The sequence below is a fragment of the Papio anubis genome, chromosome 14, assembly GCF_008728515.1.
Source record: "Papio anubis isolate 15944 chromosome 14, Panubis1.0, whole genome shotgun sequence".
In the NCBI taxonomy this organism is placed as follows: Eukaryota; Metazoa; Chordata; class Mammalia; order Primates; family Cercopithecidae; genus Papio; species Papio anubis.
Window position 1 is genome coordinate 37,903,069 of NC_044989.1, and position 19,504 is coordinate 37,922,572.

The following is a 19,504-nucleotide window of genomic DNA, read 5'->3' on the forward strand; positions in this document are numbered from 1 at the left end:
TAATGGTGAGTATTTTTTCTTTTTTTTTTTATTTCTTTTTTTCATTTTTCTTCTCTTTTCTTTTTTTTTTTTTTTTTTTTCTTTCTTTCTTTTTTTTTTTTTTGAGATGGAGTCTGTCTCTGTTGCCCAGGCTGGAGTGCAGTGGCACAATCTCGGCTCACTGCAACCTCTGTCTCCCAGGTTCAAGTGATTCTCTTGCCTCAGCCTCCTGAGTAACTGGGATTACAGGTGCACACCACCAAGCCTGGCTAATGTTTTTGTATTTTTAGTAAAGACAGGGTTTCACCATGTTGGTCAGGTTGGTCTTGAACTCCGGACCTCGTGATCTACCTGCCTCAGCCTCCCAAAGTGCTGGGATTACAGGCGTGAGCCACCACACCCAGCCATGGTGAGTATTTTTTCTAAGTGAAATAAGCCAGGCACAGAAAGACAAATATCATATGTTTCATTAATATGTGGGAGCTAAAGAAATTGATCTCATAGAAGTAGAAAGTAAAATACAGGAGGCTGGGAAGGGTAGTGGGGAAGAGGGACAGGGAGAGGTTGATTAACAAATACAAAAATATAGTTAGGCAGGAAGACTAACTTCTAGTATTCCATAGCATAGCAGGGTGACTATAATTAATAATTTATTGTGTATTTCAAAATAGCTGGAAGAGAGGATTTGGAATGTTCCCAATACAAAGAAATGATAAGTGTTTGAGCTGATAGATAAGCCAGTTACCCTGATTTGATCATTACACATTGTATGCATGTACTGAAATATTACATATGCCCTATAAATACGTACAATTATTATGTGTCAATTGAGAAAGAAAAAAAAGGCTTATCTCCCAGTGATCACAGGGACGAGGAAAGAAAAACAAAATTAAATTTTTTAAAAAAGAGAGAATAGAGACTATGAAATTAACTTCTCAACTCACATCTGTTGCATGATCATGAGATAGAAAACCACCTTCCCATCAGTGATTTGGAGCGCCCCTAAGGCCCGCCCATAACGTTCACAGGCCACCTCTCCCACCTTTCAGATACCCCACCCTGCCAACCTTCAAGATTTCCCCCAAGCTCTGCAGGTTCTCATTGAAAGAGTCATATACTTTATTATTTATTGGAACAAAAGGAAAATAGGAGACTGGCCTCACCATTGGCTTTCCTTTTCCTCGTCCCACTCCTCCCTACCTTCTGGGTTGTGGCAGCCGTAACTGGGTTAAGCTTTGTGTAATTCCGAAGCTATGCTCATAGAAAAAAATATTGAAATTCTGTAGTGCACCTACTAATGACCCAAGGAAAACTGGAAGCTGCTACAGACTTCTTTTTTCTTTCTCTAGTTTCTGGAACTAGGGACTGATTCTTCTGAGATGCATAATTTAGTTGGAGCCAATTGATGAAGGAGTCAGTTCTTATTTTAGGAAACTGCCTTCAAGCTCAATTAGAAATCTTGAGACCTAGTATGAAATTTCCATTTTCACATAGCATACTATAAAAAATTGTCTGTTTTAAAAAATGAACTTATGTAAGGATAGTCAATCTGTTCAGCTTATGGCTTTCTTTTTTTCTAACTTCAAAACGAAGGTGTTTTAATTCCCATAGAAAAGGATTAACAAACAATGATGACTAACTTTATTCTTATAATTAGCCTTTTGTAGTTGCAAAATGTCTTCATATGCTTTTTTTTTTTACTTGGTCCCATGACAGTTCTTTAAGGTCACTGGGACCTAGACTCCCATTTCTATTTGACGCCTGAGGAAACTGACCATCCAAAGCAAAGTATGCTGCCCGAGATCATGTGGCTGTTAAGTGGTGGGTCTGGGATAGAGCTCATCTTTCAACCAAGAAGAATTACTCTTAATGGAGTAGAATTTGCAGTGATCTGGTACTTTATGGACACACAAAGTTAATAAAGTCTCAGAAATTTGAGGATGCAGTGGGAACTCACCTTTGGAAGGGGGTGGAAATGGGCTCAGACCTCCATGAATAGGTGGCTGTTTACAAACTCAGACCCATAATGCTTCCTCCCCTGAAGAGGTTTCCTTTCCTGCTCCTACTGGGATATACTGGGAAATGACTGGCTCAGCCTTCCTCCTTTAGTTTTTAAAATCTGTATATGACAATCTTAGGGAGCAAAAAATATTTCAGGTGATGTGGTGGCTCATTCCTGTAATCCCAGCACTTTGGGGGGCCCAGGTGCGCAGATCACTTGAGGTCAGGAGTTCAAGACCAGCCTGGCCAACATGGTGAAACCCTATCTCTACTAAAAATACAAAAATGAGCCAGGTGTGGTGGCACATACCTGTAATCCCAGCTACTTAGGAGGTTGAGGCAGGAGAATCGCTTGAACTTGGGAGGCAGAGGTTGCAGTGATCATACCACTGCACTCCAGCCTGGATGACAGAGACTCCATCTCAAAAAAAAAAAAAAAAAAAAAGGCAGCTTCAGGTTAAAGGCTGGGATAGGTTGTTTGCCAGACAAACAATAATGACAAATAACCTGAAAAAAGACAAGTATGTTGATATCTTTTGTTCATGATGTCAGGGCAAGAACACAAGCCTTAGGGGCCAACACCCTGGCTTGCCCCCGGCTCTGCTGGTATTTGCAGAACAAACTCAGGCAACTCACTTTGCTGTGCCAATCCTGTTTCCTCACCTGTAAAACAGGGCTGTACCTTCCTAATCTATTGTATTCTTATGACTATTAAATGAGATTTCATGGGAAATAATACTGATAAGCAGAGTTGCTTAATTGATGCAGTTTCTCCTCCCTGTACTTCATAGACTTGGCTCTTGAATATCTCTCCTTGCCTTCAAAAGCCAAATACACAGTTGCTCACTGCTGAAACGATGAGCTTCCTATGTTCTGCCCACCTTGTCTGAGGACATGTGCAGTTTTTCCTTCCCCTGATAGGCGGCCTCACCAGCCTATCAGTGCAGGGGCACCTTTTCCCAGGGTGCACACAGCTGGAGATTAGCCAACCTTCAAAAATAGTTATTGAATAAAAGAACAGAGTTGGCCTGAGTGTTAATTCATAACCCAGGACCCCCTCAAGTGGGCTCTGTAACATGATGATTTTATTTATATTTCGTTGAAGGCTAACAAAGAATATGAGTGTCATTTAAGCCTAATCCAACTTGGAGGTCACTATTTCCTACTCATCCTCAGCTGCAAGTTTAGAGACCATATTGGATGGCAGCAGAAGAGCAGTTTCAACCTGGGCCTTGGTGAAACACTGAAGAAGGAATTAGAGTCAGGAAGGTTGTCTTCTTTAAGCTTTAAAGAGGCAGGAAACAATGGCCCTGCTCAGAGAAAAGATGGCTACATTTAATACATCCAGGGCTTCCTTCCTACTGACCCAATTTTTCAAGGGTGTATCAATGCTTGATACTCCCAGTAACACTGTCAGCTTTTCATCCCATCAGCTACTTGCACATTCAACAAATAACTATTCAGCACCTCTTATATGCCAGGCAACTGTGCTGTGTTGGTATGCAGTGCCCAGCACTTAAAGAAAGGCACTTCAAAGTCTTTATATTCAACTATTCAGTCTGTACTTGAATAGCTTTATTAAATCATTTTTCAGTCTCCAAAAATTAATGGTGCATCATTAAAAACCTCCAACAACTTCACTTTGGTGAAGAAGAGGCAGAGCTCTCTTTCTGGTTGCTCTGAAATGAGAAAGTCTTTCTTGTATAGAGCCCATGTAGGCCTCTGGTCCCAGCTCCACCCCTCTGGAGCCATACAGAATGGGTTTAATCCCTCTCCATCTGCTATTCTTTCAAAACTGTGAAGACAGCTATCGCTTCTCCCTAAGGCTTTGTTTCTCAAAGCCAACATTCCCAAATCTTTCTGCAGTACCACACACATCATGGTCCCTTCTGCATTCTCATCACAGTCCTTCTAATCCCCAAGAATGGTGGACAAAGAGGAAGGAATGACTGTCTGCTCTGGAAACCAGGCATGAAGATAATACTCTGAAATTTCTGGCAACCACATGAAGGAGAATGGGCACAGCCAGGGTCTGAAGATATCTAACATATATCAAATGCAGAATTTGGAGCAAATTAACCGGATATTAACTGCAAGGAGATGGAATAAAAATAGGAGCATTTAGACAGACCTTCAGGAAAGTTTCCCACCATGAGCCTGGACTGTGCCAAACCCCAAGCATTTGGAAAATAGCTTGAGATGTTCAGCAAGTCCCAAATGCAAGCATTTGGGGATGGTTTGTGCTGTCTTAATTGTCCTTGTTTCCACTAGAGTAGCTTGTCAAGGCACTCATTTGCTGAATTTCTTCCAGATAAAGACTGGTTTCTGATTCAACACAGTTAGAGCCTCTCCCTCCCTCTTTTTTTTTTTCCCCCTCTTTCTTTCCCCTTTTCTTTGTTGTTGGCCAAAGTTCTTCCCAGGAGACCACAGATTTCTCTCAATGAGGACTGTTTTCATTATCACGTATGATGAGCATATTGAGGAAGTTGATTTATATTCATTTTGAAGTTTCTCTTTAAGAGAAGAAAAGTGATCATCTCTCCTCTTAAAGTAGCTGGCACTTGTGCTGCAAATGTATTAAACGTTTCCAGATTAAATTCCAGCAGAGTACAGTCTATCTTTATACGGGGATAATGGACTATAGTGTTTAGACAGACCCCTACTTTCTGCTACGGAAGAGAAGGTTCAGTTATAATGCACAGAGACTAAAGGCTGCAGCATTCCAAAGAGAAGTGCTGAGAACTGACTGATATACCAGAGTCATCCAGAATGACCTGAAGACTAAGGTGAGGAGGCTGCCCTGAGCTGAAGTAGCACTCACCTTCCCAGGATCAAAAGGCAATATGCAGGAAAAAAGAGCGGACATTCAGTTTGGCCACGCCATACTCTCAGGACATTTGGTGTGAACATACTAGTGGCAGAACACCAAGCCCAGTGGCAATGCTTCCACATGACACAATCCCTAGGAGAAGAGAAAAGTTCTAGGGATACAGTTGGGAGACAGTGGGGAGGTCAATGGTGGAAGACTGGTCTTTTCTTTTGACAAATTAAAGGTTGTTTTTAAGCAGAAAGAGGACAGCTCCAGATTTGCCAGAGCTCATTATGCTTATTGCTCGCTCATGAAGAAACTTAAAACCATCTTGTCCTTCAGCCTAATCATATTCACAGGCTAACTCAATCACAGGGCGGTCTATCAGACACTGCGGGCTGTCTACCCAATATCCCTTCTTGTATCATACTGATAAGATAACCCTGATTTTGTTGGGGTGGGTGTAATTGACTTAATTGTATCAGTTTCCATGCTATACTTTTCAGCATTCCATGCAACAAGGACTAGCTTTGGAGTACAGTTTTAGCTAAGGAGGTATAAACAGAAGTCTGTGGGGATTTCCAGTAAAGTTTTCTTTTTTCAGGTGAGAGTTGAAACCATCTTGCTCCCTTTTTTATCTTCCTGTTTTAAACATGAGTGTGAGACTAGAATTCAGCAGCCATTTTGTGACAACGAGGATTGACAGTCATGCACTGAGATGAGGAAACAGAAAAATGATAGGAGCCTGAGACTTGATGTGTCTCCAGCAGCAGACCTAGACTACCTCCTTCTGCATCCACCGGTCCCCTCAGCCACCCACCCCACACATATACACATACTTTTCCACCTCAGGAAACGTAACTGCCATCTTCCCCAAAGCTTTAGGAGTCATCCTTGATTTTCCCCTTTCTCTTACCATCCCCTCTACTCTTATATATTCCATCTATTACCAAATTCTATCAATTCTACCAGCAAAATAGATCTGAAATTCATCTCTTTTTCATCTCTGCTGCTGCTTTTGTAGTGAACTCTGACACCTGGAATGTTGCAAGAGTCTTTTACTGAGTCTCTCCACAAGGGCTCGGCTTCCTGCAATTCACCTCTACATAGCAACAGGAGTGCTTTCCCAAAACAGGCCTGATGGCGTCACTCCTCACTCCCCACTTAACAACACCCTTCTGGCTTTCCACTGCATTGAGTTCCTCATGATAGCCCTGAGGCCCTGCGTGACCTGGCTCCTGGACACCTCTCCAACTTCTCTCACCACTCTTGCCTCTCTTCCAGTGGCTCAAAACCACTCATTCTCACCCAAAATGTTCTTGCTTTCAGTTCAGCTCTATTTCTTCCTTCAGGTCTTAGCTTAAGTGTCATGAAAATCTTCCTGACCACCATGTCTAGAGGAAATTACCCTGCTGTTGCTCTTAATCCTGACCCACTCCCTTCTTAACACTTTTACAATTTGCAATGATTAAATTGGCTTGCTTACCTGTAGTTATTTGGTTTCGGACAACAGACTCCACTAAGACAGGACCCATATCTTTTTTGTGATTTTTTATTCCTAGTGCCTAGTCTACTGCCTGGGACATAGTTAGAGCTCAGCAAATATTTGTGAAATGAATGGTGGATTAATTTTATTTGGATATGATATGATTCAGTGTATGCAATTTTTCACTTGATAGAAGTATATGGCAATTTCTATTACAATGTTTATTTTAAGCTACTGTTTAGAAATCATATATAACATATAGTTTCAAGCTCATTTATTTTTACTTTCTCACTTTTCAATTGATGCTTATGTCAGAAAACATAATTTGAGTCATGAATGCATATTAAAACATAGATTGAACTTTAACTTTATTTTATGGCATCAAAATACTTTCCTGACCCTGAAATATTCTTTTTTTCATAATATTCTTATAAAATACTTTCTGACCGTGAAATATTATTTTTCATATAATTCTTACGAAAACCAGATTCCCTTAATATTTCTGTTTCTAAATGGAAAGATCAGAAAGACTTTTTCAGATTGGAATGCAAATTCCAAAGAAACTTCTTCTTTGGAAATGACACATGGGTGTTGTGAATAAACTTATTCCTGGGTAACAGTATGGTCTGTGAAATTAGAAAACCTGGATTCAGGCCGGGCGCGGTGGCTCATGCCTGTAATCCCAGCACTTCGGGAGGCTGAGGCTGGCGGATCACGAGGTCAGGAGATGGAGACCATCCTGGCTAACACGGTGAAACCCCATCTCTACTAAAAATTTTTTTAAAAAATTAGCCAGGCGTGGTGGTGGGCGCCTGTGGTCCCAGCTACTCAGGAGACTGAGGCAGGAGAATGGCATGAACCCGGGAGGCGGAGCTTGCAGTAAGCCGAGATCGCGCCACTGCACTCCAGAGGGAGACTCCATCTCAAAAAAAAACAAACAAACCTGGATTCATATCCAGTTTTTGACAGTCATTTACTATCTGTTTTACGTAGAGCAAACTCTGCGCCTTATTTGTGCCTTAATTTTCTCAACAGTACTATCAGGGGATAGCAGAAACATCCATCACAGCGTTGCTGTAATGTTTCAATGAGAAAATGCCTTGTAAACATGTGTCAAAGTACCTAGAATATAGCGAACACCGCCTAATTTTAGATATTGTATGAGTTTCTAGAGCTACCTTAATAAAGTACCACAGATTGGAGGCTCGAACAACAGAATTTAATTTTCTCACAGTTTGGAGACCAGAGGACTCGATCAAGGTGCCGACGGGCTTGGTTTCTCCTGAGGCCTCTCTCCTTGGCTTGTAGAGGGCTGCCTGCTCCCTGTGTCTTCACATGGTTCTCCCTTCCTTCCCTCTGTACTTGTTGTGCCTAAATTTCCTTTTTTTTTTTTTTTCTTTTTGAGATACTGTCTCACTTTGTTGCCCAGGCTGGAGTGTAGTGACGCAATCATGGCTCACTGCAGCCTCTACCTCCCAGGCTCAAGTGATCCTCCCACCTCAGCCTCTCAAGCAGTTGCGACTGTGGGCATCCACCCCCATGCCTGGGTAATTTTGTTTATGTTTATGTTTTTGTTTTTGTTTGTTTGTTTTGTTTTGTTTTTTAGAGACAAGTTTTGTTATGTTGCCCTGGCTGGTCTTGAACTCCTGGGCTTAAGTGATCCTCCTGCCTCGGCCTCCCAAAGTGCTGGGACTATCGGTGTGAGTCACTGTGCCCAGCTTGCATTTCTTCTTATAAGGACACCAGTCCTATTGGATCAGGACCCACCTAATAACTTCATTTCAATTTAATTACCTCTTTAAAAACCCTATCTTCAAATACAATCACGTCTTGAGGTACTAGGGGTTAGGACTTCAGCATATTACTTTTAGGGGACACAATTCAGCCCTTAACATTGTTAATATCATTCCCCAAGATCATGTGTAGAGTTTCTTTCTTCAACACTGGTTTTTGAAATCCTGCAGACTTTTTAATGAGAATTTGAAGAGATGAACATCATCACATCTGGTAACTAGCATTGCGAGGGAAACTTGCAGGGTGCTTGTCTCTTTTATGCTTGTTATTGGCTTGTTTTTAAAGTGAGTGTTCCTTATACTTCCTGGTTTTAGCAAATAATTTACTAAGGTCTACTTAAGTTGTGTGAGACTAAGAATAAACACAACTGTAAACTGGGTGTGATGGTCAGAACCACCCGGGAAGTGGACGGTGAGCTGAGCTGAGTGTGGGTGAAGGTGAAGCCGTAGCCGTCCTTCCCCAGTGCTCACCAACCTGCACCCTCCAGGGCTTCTCAACCTCTGTGTAGACACCCTGACCCATTCCAATAAGAGAGAAAGTACTTTAAAAGTTATATTGCCGATTTTTAAAAAGTAAAAGTGGAAATAGATCTTCAGACCTACCTTTAATGGTATAGGCACACTGAAACACCAACACCAAACTCTGAGGTTTTACTCTCCACCATTAAGAGATGCTAATCTAAGCTAAAACTTCTCTCCAGCAACAGAATAACTCTTTGTAATATATACTTGAAAGTTAAGCATAGATAGTGTATTGAAATTCCTGGGCTTGAATCTTGCCATTTATTAGCTATTTGGTTGGTGCAAAAGTAATTGTGGTTTTTGGCATTAAAAGTAATGGAAATTGGGGCAAAAGCAGGTAATTAAAAGTAATATGTGATGGTAAGCATGTCATTTACCTTCTCTGAGTCTCAGTTTCCTATACCATAAAATTGGGAAAACAATATATATTTCTCTCCTATCTCCCTGAACTCTTATGAGGTGGAAGAGATATAATAAAGCACTTAGAAAACCATAATCAACCAAAATCAATGCAACAGTCAATACAAATCAATACTGATAGTGAACACTTAGATGGTCCTTACTCTGCTAGGTGCCATTCTAAGAATTTCATATGCATGGGTTCATTTGATCTTCAAAACAACTCTATGAAGTAGGTACTGTCATTAGCCCTCATATGGCTGTTGAATTAGATACACAAATTTTAAGTTGGCTTTTAAATTCCTATACACTTGGGCTTCTCACATTTCATTGTACATATGAGTCCCCTGGGGATCTTGTTGAAAAATGCAAAGTCTTATTTAGTAGATCTGGGGAGGGGCTAGAGATCTTACATTTCTAACATGTTCTCAAGTTGTCAGATTTAAAGATGAGTTGTATGCATTTTTCTTTCGCACACACAAAAAGCAAGTATTCTAAATTTGCTGGTTCTGTGTTAAATGACTGTCAGTAACATGCTTATTAGTGATGTGTGTGTGTATGGGAGGGATATTTGTATGTATGTATTTAAACAATCTAACATTGAGTATTTCAGCACATGAAAATATGCTCAACATCACTAGCCATCAGGGAAATGCAAATCAAAGCCACAGTGAGATACTACTTCATACCCATTAGGATGGCTATAGTAAAAGAAAATAAAACAAGTGTTGGTGAGGATGTGGAGAAACTGGAACTCTCATACATCGCTGGGAAGATATAAAATGGTGTAGCCACTGTGGAAAACAGATTGGACATTCCTTAGTAAGTTAAACACAGAATTGCCATATGATCCGGCAATTCCACTTGTAGATATACACTCAAGAGAATTGAAAACATGTTCACACAAAACCTTGTACATGAATATTCCTAATATCTATATTGCAATTGCCAAAAGATGGAAACAACTCAAATATCCATCAATTGATAAATAAACAAAATTGACATATCCCTACAATGGAAAATTATTTAACCATAAGAGAGAATGAAGTACTGATACATGCTACAACATACATGAGCATTGAAAACATTACGCCATGTGAAAGAAGCCAGATACAATAGGCCACATATTGTATGATTCCATCTATATGAAATATCAACAACAATAGGCAAATTCATAAAAACAAAAGAGGCTGGGCACGGTGGCTCATGCCTGTTTTTATTTTTAAAAACTACAGGTATTTCTGACCAACTATTCCGTAATCCAAGGTCACAACTTACTCCTATATTTTCTTCTAAGAATTTTATAGTTTTAGCTCCCACTTTTAAGTGGAAAAAACTTTGAGTTAAGTTTTGTATATGTGGTGAGATAGGAGCCCAACTTTAAATTTTTGCACATGGATTACCAGTTGTCCCAGCCCATTTGTTGAGAAGACTATTGTTTCTACATTGACTTGTCTTGGTACCCTTATTATGATGGTTAAATTGTTTGTGTCACTTGGCTAGGCTATGGTACCCAGTCATTTGTGAAGGTATTTTGTAGATGTGATTAACATCTACAGTTGATTGACTTTAAGAAAAAGAGATTACCCTGCATAATGTGAGTCATCCTCATCCAATCAGTGAAGGCCTTCAGAGCAAAAATGGAGGTCTCCCTGAGAAGAAGGAATTTTGCCTCAAGACAGTTACGCAGAAATTCTGTCTGTATTTTGCCTGCTGGCCTACCCTACAATTTTTATACTCAAAACTGCAATATCAACTTTTGCCTGCTTTGCTTGGCTTTTCTTTCTTTTCTTGCCTAATTGCCCTGACCAGAACTTCCCATACAATGTCAAATACAAGTGGCAAGAGTAGACATCCCTGTCTTGTTCCTGATCTTAGAGAAAAAGCTTTTAATCTTTTTCCATTACATATAATTTAGTTGTGTTTCTTTTTGTAGATTCTCTTCATCAGTTTGAGGAATGTCCATCCTATTCCTAATGTTTTTAGTGTTTTTATAATGAAAGGGTGTTGGATTTTGTCAAATGCCCTTTCCACATCTATTGAAATAGTCATGTGGTTTTTGTCCTCATTTTACTGACTTAGTGTATAAGAGAGGTTGATTTTTATATGTTGAGCCACTCTTGAGTTCCTGGGATAAATTCCACTTGGTCATGGTATATAAGTCTTTTTATATTTGCTAGAAACACACACACATACCCCCTAAAAACCACTGTATTAAAAGCATTTAGCAATAAAACAACCAACCAAATAAAAAAGAAACAAAAATAAAGTCCCTGAGATAACTTTGTAAATTGAAGATGTTTTTGTAATTTTAAGAAATTATTATGTTTGGAATGTTGTCAGATACAGTACATCTGAATTGACCAAAAATGACTAGGTCATTCTGATGAATCAAACTTTATTAGACAAGCAGGATTCAACATGGCTTATAGAACATCTTTGAATTTCTGCCATAATTTCAAATATTACATTCTTTTCCCCATTACCTGCACTTCCATTTGCTGCCTCCAAATCCCTGGGGGGTAGGGGCTATTAGGGATAGTGCAGAGTTGGTAGGCATGGCATATACTCTGGATTACCCTAAAAATGCAGCATTTTAGGGAAGGCAAGTCCAGCAAGTAGAGGCAAGCGTGAGCCAGGCATTATGTATGTCTTGTTAACTCAGCTGTTAATCACGCAGGCTTGTAGGCTGTGGGGTCAGAAATCCCTTAAATCACTCAATTTTTGGCCTTAAACCCAGCTACTTCAGCACAGAAACCATTGCTCATTTTCACTTTGGATTACCAGTTGCTTATTAGTTTCCACAATTGTCTTATATGTGCAATTGTATTCTTGTGGCATTTTTGGTAAGGAGTTCCATTTATTTAGAGTAGAATAGCTAAATGTACAGAGAAATGGAGGGTTGTTATAGAACCTTGGTCAAGTGTGAAGGACTTCAAGGTGCATGTAAAATTCACTTAATCTGTGCCCTTTAAATGTGTATCAAAGGAGATGACTTCTCAACACTTCCATCTTTTCTCACTGTCCCCATTAGCATTACAGGTCTCTCTGCCAAGAAGTCTTCCTTACCTCTGACTAGCCTTTTTCTCTTGTTCTGTCATCAGTGAAGATAGAGAACAGCTGCTCTGTTTTATGGCCTCACTGTTACTTTAATTTATATCTGCTGTAAACAGGATTGCTTAAAACTTAATAGAACATTTCAGTTAGGCATGTAGAAAGGACCCTCTGTCTTGCCCCAGTCATTCCCAATAGATGTAGTTTATTGCCTTAATTTATGATTTTGTGTCTGTTGTTGTTGCCTTTTTTTGGTAAATAGTGTGATTTCATTTTTATGACTTTATTTTTATATGATTTTATTTTTATATTCTTCCTAGGAATTCTCTGGGCACATGGTGTTTCAAAATCTTGCTAATTTAAAGACCCATTTCACAGACTGAGAGATGATCTTGATAAGATAATAAAAGGAAAGTTTAAGTAATACCTCATGGTCTCAAAGTTGGCAAAGACTCAAGCATTGCTATTGCAGCTCCTCAGAGGTGATGTGGCTGGAGCTCATAGATAAAGGGTCTGTAGCTAGATCTGTGTATCTAACGTTACTGCTGGTATTTTACACAGTGAGAAATATCTAAGGGGAAAATCCTGGCATGAAGTGGAGTGCCTCTTTCCCTTTAGATGCCTTTCTACTTTGGCCAAAGAATGGAGAAGTCTTTTGTAAGGGCAGACTGGTAGCTTCTACCCACTGATGGCACTGACCTGTGACCCAGAGAGCAAGGATAAAAAAATGTATACATAGGCATATGATTTCTCAGAGAATATTGCTTAAAGCTTAAGTCATGGGGCTAAACTTTTTCCTGCCCTGTGGATTTATGGCCTCATATGTGGATGGGAGAAATGCAACAGCAGATCACCACGGGGTGAACCAGCAACCTCTGCTGTGGGCTGCAACTTCTTACCCTCTCAAGGAAGCAAATCAGGTTACTCCCTTGTGAAATCATGTTTTCACTCCATCCCATTGCCTCCTTCGTGGGCTTAGAGGAATTCCTTCACTGATACAGACAACCCCAAAGCTGACCAGGATTGTTTTCAGGGATTTTACAAATAGGGGAGAAGAGCTCAGAGGTAGGGATTTCAGTTTCCATTGTCAATTCAACATCCTTTCTTCCTGGAAGTGGAATCAATGACATATTCTCTAGCAGAATCAACTCTTGTTTTTAAATAGCAGGTGATAAGGATTTAGGGACCATTCTAAGGGATTTCTCTTTTTCCATGATCAAATTCTTTAGAAACCATGAATTCTTCTGGCAGTCTATTATTTCACAAAGGGACTTTCTAAAAATTGGCCTACATTGGTAGTAGATTTGTACTATTGTCAAAAACTACCCCCATGTGCTGTGCTTAACTGCTCGGTTCCTAATCCAAGCTCTACCACTTAACCTCCATAGGCCTCAGAATAACAGTAGCTACCTACATGCACCTGAATCTCTTAGAACAATGCTCAGCAGACAGTGAGTGCTTAAACTAACCTTGGTCATGATGACAATGGTGGTGGTGGTGGAGATGATGTGCTAGGTGCTTGACTAGTCTCTTTAGATATAAGCGAATCCTCACAAGTATCCATTTGCCTTTTACAAATGAAAGAGCAAGTCTCAGAGAGAATAAATAATCAGCCCAAGGCCATAAAGTTCATAGGTGGCGGGGCAGGCATTCAAGCTTGGGTCTTTCTAATCCTGCCTGGAGCTCTTTATTGCACCACCAGGTTACTGGCCCAGACATCAGCAATATACATTAGGAAAGTTCTTTATGATTTAGAATCATTTCACAAACATTACTTGTCATTGTTTAGCCTTTCCGTGCATCTACAGGTTTTGATTACGGCATCACAATGAACAAATGAGAACATGGGTTCAGATAGGATGAAGCTGGCTTGAGTTTACTCACCTAACAAGTGTGGACAGGGACCTGGCTCAGCCTAGGTTACTCCGCCTGTGGAATGAATGCTTTCTGTAGTCCACCATGGCTTTCAGTGCCCAATCTGAATTTCTTTCCTTGTCCATCAAGACTGCCATCTGTTCCCTCAATGCAAGCTTCGGTTTTTCATTGAAACTCCGGTCAGGACTCCCTTCTCAGCTGGTCAGCTCACCAGGTGTTCTATTTGGATCCTCTGCCCTTGCTGTGCTGCTTTGCACATGGTCTTGACAAGTTTTTCTTCACAACTGACCTTCGAGGAAGATCCTGTGACTGCCTAGGTCACATCACATTTGACACAGCTGGATGCAGAGACCCTCCAAGCACTTCCTTACACTGTTGTGTGCTCAGAATCACTGCCTCCTTCGCCCTGATGAAAGAACCTTTAGAAGGCCTGTTCAGTGGCTCTGAGGTCTCTACAGGAAAAAAGACCATTTCTGAGATAATAAGTATCTGACTGAAGTAGCAGTGGTTCTTAACAAGAGCTCCCTGAAGTTGTCTTCAAAGCAAGTCAGTAAGCAGACACAGCTATTGGTGAGAACAGGTGTAATGCATAATTGTCTCAGTTCTGAAGAAAACAGGTGGTTTGCATGACTAGCTTAGAAACGAGTGGACTGGGTTGTATTTGAATGTTGAAATTACAAAGTCAAGAGACTGTACCCTGTATCATAGAAGGGCGATAAATTTTTATTGAGAGTAGTTATCAAATCTTTATTGAGTACCATCTAAATGTTATAAACTCTGCACTGGGCACCATGGATACAGTAGTGAATAAGACGGACAAAATCCCTGTCCTTGTGAAGCTACGTCCTGCTGGAAGAGCTAGACTAAAAATAAATGCATAATATTACATTTGGTAGTAGTAAATACTATTCTCCAGAAAAATAAAATGTGGTAAGGAGATAGAGATTGAGTGTGTGTCAGGAGTATGTTTCATGGTGACTGTTTTTGATAGGAAATGGAAGTATCTCTGGGGAGATGATTTTAAAGGTAAGAAGGAGCTGACAATGAAGAGATCTGGGGGGAAAATATTCTGGATTGCAGACATAGAAAGAGAAAATCTCCTGAGCAGAAAGGAACTGGGCATGTTCGTTAAATAGCAAGAAGTCATTCTATATGTTAAGTGTCCTTAAGAAAGTAGTGTAATTTCTCTGACTCTCGTTTTCCTTACCTACATAAAACTCAGATGTCAACTGTGGCCTCTTTCGCTCTCAAATTAGAGGAAATATCGCACTAATGCATCTCCCCAACCATCACCCTCACTACAATCCTGTAGCCAATAAAAGTTTGGTTGGGCGAGGTGACTCATGCCTGTAATCCCAGCACTTTGAGAGGCCCAAGCGGGCGGATCACTTGAGGTCAGGAGTTCGAGACCAGTCTGGCCAACGCGGTGAAGCCCTGTCTCTACTAAAAATACAAAAATTAGCTGGGCATAGTGGTGCGTATCTGTAATCCCAGCTGCTTGGGTGGCTGAGGCAGGATAATTTTTTGAACCCGGGAGGCAGGTGGAGGTTGCAGTGAGCTGAGATCGCACCACTGCCCTCTAGCCTGGACGACAGGGTGAGACTCAGTCTCAAGAAAAATAAAAAATAAAAATAAAAAAAATAAAAAATAAAAAAACTCCAAAGCCCCTGCCTCTCAAAGATTTCCCAGTTCCCGATCCCATATATATAGTTTTGTCTCTTGAGGCTTTGACTGCAATGGGAAACCCAGACCCTCTCATAAGAACCACAGAAACCCCCTCCTAGGAATTGTGTGCATAGTGGATTTGGGGCTGAAGAGAGACCTGAGGGGAAAACAGCCAACCTGCATAGGAGCTATAGGGCTGACGGCTCCCATACAGCAGTGCTAGGAATTCTCTGGCTCTTTCTCAGGGCTAGCCTCTAACTTTCTGGCTCCCTCTCCTCTTCTTTTATTTCTCTCACCTTTTCCTTCCAATAACAAAACAACAACTTTTCTCTCTTTTCTCCTGCCCCCATCTCTTTTGACATCACAAAATCTCAACTAACCCCAAATATCTTTCAAAGTATTTTTTTGAACAAATACAATGGCATCTCTCAACATGATTCTGGAGCCAGTTTTAGTAAAAAGTTATTTTTCACATCTCTGCATTTAAATGGCAGGCAATTATATTGGCTTTTTGAGGTCATTGGAAGGATGACACAAGATGATACATGGACTAGCTTTAGTGGCATTACTGGCATACAGTAAATATTTGATTAACAGAGGTGAGGATAAGTGTGGTGACTGTTGTGGCAGTGGTTGTTATCAACCCACTACTTGTTTGAGGCCAGACAACTTTGGAGTTTAACTTAGAGGAGCTAAAGAGATGAAGAGCTAAGAAAGTTCTTGCCACAAAGAGGGAAACAGAATATTGCGGGTACACTGAAAGGCAGAATGAAACAAAACAAACAGAAAACTCTAGAGATTGGAGGTAGGTCAAAGAGAACGGAGAGGAAAAGTGATAGATGCAAAGCTATGCAACAAAAATGTAAATAAGCTTTATAAAACTTCAGACCTAAGTCCTAAACCTGGTGGGTGAATGGCACTTACGATCTCTCCTACACTGTGGAATACGAATTTGCAGAATGCAGTTGAAAGAGCACAAAATGACTTCTGGTTAAGGATCACGGTGTCCAGGCATTAATTCTCACTCTCCCCTTCTTCAAAAATCTCAAAAAGAACTAAAAACAGAAAAATATTTTAGTTGCCAATGAAATAAGGATATGACTGCAATCTTAAACCACAAACTATGTAGCAAACCTGCCAAATGCTGTGAAATCTGGACCAAAATGAGGAAGAACACTAAAAACTAACAACATATCCTCAGACCTTGGGCAAGAGGGACATTTCCCCCAAAAGAAAGTGAGATTACCCTGAAATGCCATCCAGTGATTCTTCAAGGGAGGTAAGATCCAGGGGCACCAGGGCCATGGCAGAAGAGGACTCTCCCTTTAGACTCAACTTGATACCACAGAACATGGCAGGCAGAAAAGCAGAGGAACCAGAGTGGTACCTGATTTTTATCCAATATTCATTCTCTTGCTGTGGGAATGACCAAAGCAGAGAAAGTGGAGGAAAATCGCATTTTCCAAATTACCAAGCTTTTCAATGACAAAAATTGAGTGGTGATATGCAGTTCCAGAATAAGGAAAAGAACAGATTTGGTGAGAGGCTATAGGAGGCAATATACTGTGTTCAACTTTACTAACATCCCCCACTACTCCCCTTCCTTTGTGGATGATTTTTCAGCAAGTATACAAGATGAATGACAATCTGAAAGAACTATCCCACAGACACGCTTTGAAATGAGAGAGAAAATAAAGAAGAAAGGAATGTAGGATGAAGATAAAGAACTACAAAAGAAATCATCTAAGAAAATGAAGAGTTCAGGCAGAGTTCTCTATAATCTCAAAGAAATTATAGGAGAAAAGTATAAATAAAAATATTACAGAAAAAAAGCCATACTACAGCCAGGCGCGGTGGTCACGCCTGTAATCCCAGCACTTTGGGAGGCCAAGGTGGGTGGATCACGAGATCTGGAGTTCGAGACCATCCTGGCCAACATGGTGAAACCCCATCTCTACTAAAAATACAAAAAATGAGCTGGGCGTGGTGGCATGCACTTGTAGTCCCAGCTACTCAAGAGGCTGAGGCAGGTGAATTGCTTGAAGCCGGGAGGCAGAGGTTGCAGTGAGCCCAGATGGTGCCACTGCACTCCAGCCTGGCGAGAGAGCGAGACTCCATCTCAAAAAAAAAAAAAAGAAAAAAGAAAAAAAAGCCATACTACAAGCAACCAAAATTAGAATAAACCTAACTTAAAACAGACAGGACTTGTATTAATTCATTAATTCATTCAACTAATTAGTAAATACCCCCTCCATGCCCAGAGTGCTTCTTGATGCTGGGAACTTAGCAGCGTCTAACGTGGGCAACATCTCTGCCTTCATGGAGCTTACAACCTAGGGTGGATGGGGGATAGTAAAAAGTAAAGAATAAATTTTGATAGTGCTATAAAAAAAGTAAAACAGAATGACATAATAGGGTATGAAAGTTACTGGGTGACCATGGAAGTCTCTCTCACTGCAGGATATTTTATCTGAAACCTGTATAACATCATGAATGATTCAGACCTGCAAATATCTGGGGAGACATTCTATGCACATATTATTATAAAAAAGAAAGATTATAAGGAAAAAGACATGAATGATAGGTAAGGAATATTCAGCAAATACATAATTGGTGTTTGCAAAGAAGAAATGAACAAAAGAAACAGAAAATATGTTTTAAAAATAGGAAAACCAATCCCAGAACAAATGCTTAAGTCTGCAGATTGAGAGAATAATGCTCTAATGAAAACTTATTTGAATGATCAACACCAGTACATAAAAATAATACGGGCAACCAGCCCTGAATCTAGTCTAGTCTCATGGCTTGCTTTGACTGATATCATGAGGTGAAAATTATTTCGTGGCAGCCCTGAGCTTACAGCCCGAAGAGTCCTTGCATACTTTCACTCGCTTTCTCACAGCCCTGCTGCCATTATGTGAACAAGCCTGGGCCATCCTGCTGGAGTATGAGAGATCGCAGGGCCAAGTCACCCCCACTTTCCCTGCCAAGAGATAATCAACTACCACATGAGTGAGGTGATTCTAGGCCAGCCAGGCTCCAGTTGACGCATGTCCTAACTCATTCACCCAAGATCAGCCAAGCCATATCAGCAGGACCATCCCTACAGACCTGCAGGTCTGCAGCAATGATTAATGGTGTTTGTTTTCAGCCACAGTGTTTTGGGGTGATTTATAAATCAACAAAAGCTAAATATGATGAATGTCTAAATGTTTTTCATAATCTTTTTCTTGACTTTAGAGAGATAAGTTAGAAAATAATATCTTTTGTGAAGAAATGTTTACCTGAAATCCAGCGTATCCAATTACATTTCAGTTTCTTTTTCTTCTGTTAAAGGAAACTTACATTTAATACCTTTTATTTAAAATCACATTTCGTATGTCTAATTTCTACTTTTACTATAAAAATGGATTCTATGTCACCAAAATTCTAACTTTTTATTTTTTAAACTGTATGGATGTATAAAGAGAAGTACAGGACAATTTTTACCCAGTGTTAATAGTTGCTCTTTCATTGGCAGCAAGAGTTTGTATAACTTTTCTGTTGCTCTTTGTACTTTTCTGTATGGCTTGAATTTATTGTAATGAGTATGTACCAACTTTGTAAAAACAGTTGAGTCATTCTCTTAAAAGAGCTCGACAGGCAGAAAGGAAGTGCTCAGAAAAGGCTGGGAACATGTTGAAAGGATGTAAGAGCAACATGGGATCGTGGATTGGCTCCTGTATCAGAAAATGGACATTAGTGGAAAAACTTGCAAAATGTGAATAGGGTCTTTGATTATTAGTATTGGGTTAATGTTAAAGCAGACTTGATCATTGTACTGTGGTTGGTCATGAAAGATGTTCATAATAGAAGTTGAGTGAAGGGTGAAAGGGAACTCTCTAGACTATTTTGGGAACTAAGTCTAAAATTATTTCAAAA

At 40.2% G+C, this 19,504-nt stretch overlaps 1 long non-coding RNA gene across 1 annotated transcript in view; it reads right to left on the reverse strand.

Moving 5' to 3' along the window:
- Positions 1-15,352, reverse strand: part of LOC116270263 — a 49,814-nt gene extending 34,462 nt beyond the window's left edge. The window contains exon 1 of the long non-coding RNA XR_004178221.1: positions 13,928-15,352. This is a non-coding gene — a long non-coding RNA (uncharacterized LOC116270263). The remainder of the gene's footprint in view (positions 1-13,927) is intronic.
- Between the last annotated feature and the right edge of the window lie 4,152 nt (positions 15,353-19,504).